Raw genomic sequence first — 805 nt, 5'->3', positions numbered from 1 at the left:
ACAGCCTTTATTGTATTGAGGAATGTTCCCTGGATTCCTAATTTTTACAGAACTCTCATCACAAAGGGTTATTGAACCTTGTCAAATGCTTTTTCTGCAACTATTGAGATAACCATGTGGTTCTTATCCTTGCTGTTTGTGATGTGATGAATTATACAGATTATTTGGTTATATTGAACCAACTATGCATCCCTGAAATGAATCCTGTTTGATCCTGGTGTATGATTTTTGGGTTGAATTGTTCAAGTCAATTGGCTAAAAGTTTCTTAAGAAGCTTTGCATCAATACTGATCAAAGAAAGAGAACAAAGAAATGGATCTATAGTTCTCTGTCTTTGATGAGAACCTGCCTGGTTTGGGGATGAGGGTTATGATGGGCTTCATAGAATGAGTTCGGTAGTGAACTTTCTCCTTCAATTTCATTGAAGAGTTGAAGGAGTATTGGTGTGAGCTCTGACATGAAGGCCTTGTAGAATTCCGCTGTAAATCCATCTGGTCCTGGGCTTTTCTGAGTTGGGAGGTCTCATTACTGTGTCTATTTCAATACTTGATATGGGCCTGTTAAGATGGTTTAACTCATCTTGGTTTATTTTCAGCATTACGATATTTGCTAGGAAAACGTCCATTTCTGCCACGTTCTCTAATTTATTAGTTTGAGAAATATTCAGTTATAATGTTCTGAAGCTTGGTTGTTTCTGTGGTGGTTTCCATTCTCATCTCTTAGTTTATTTATTTGAGTGTATTCTCTTCTTTTTCTCTTAAGATTTGCTAAGGGTCTGTCAAATTTGTTAATTTTTCAAAATACC

This window comes from Dipodomys spectabilis, unplaced genomic scaffold (assembly GCF_019054845.1).
Source record: "Dipodomys spectabilis isolate Male_0828 unplaced genomic scaffold, ASM1905484v1 ptg000093l, whole genome shotgun sequence".
Classification (NCBI taxonomy): domain Eukaryota; kingdom Metazoa; phylum Chordata; class Mammalia; order Rodentia; family Heteromyidae; genus Dipodomys; species Dipodomys spectabilis.
Note: the sequence above shows the minus strand (reverse complement) of the source record.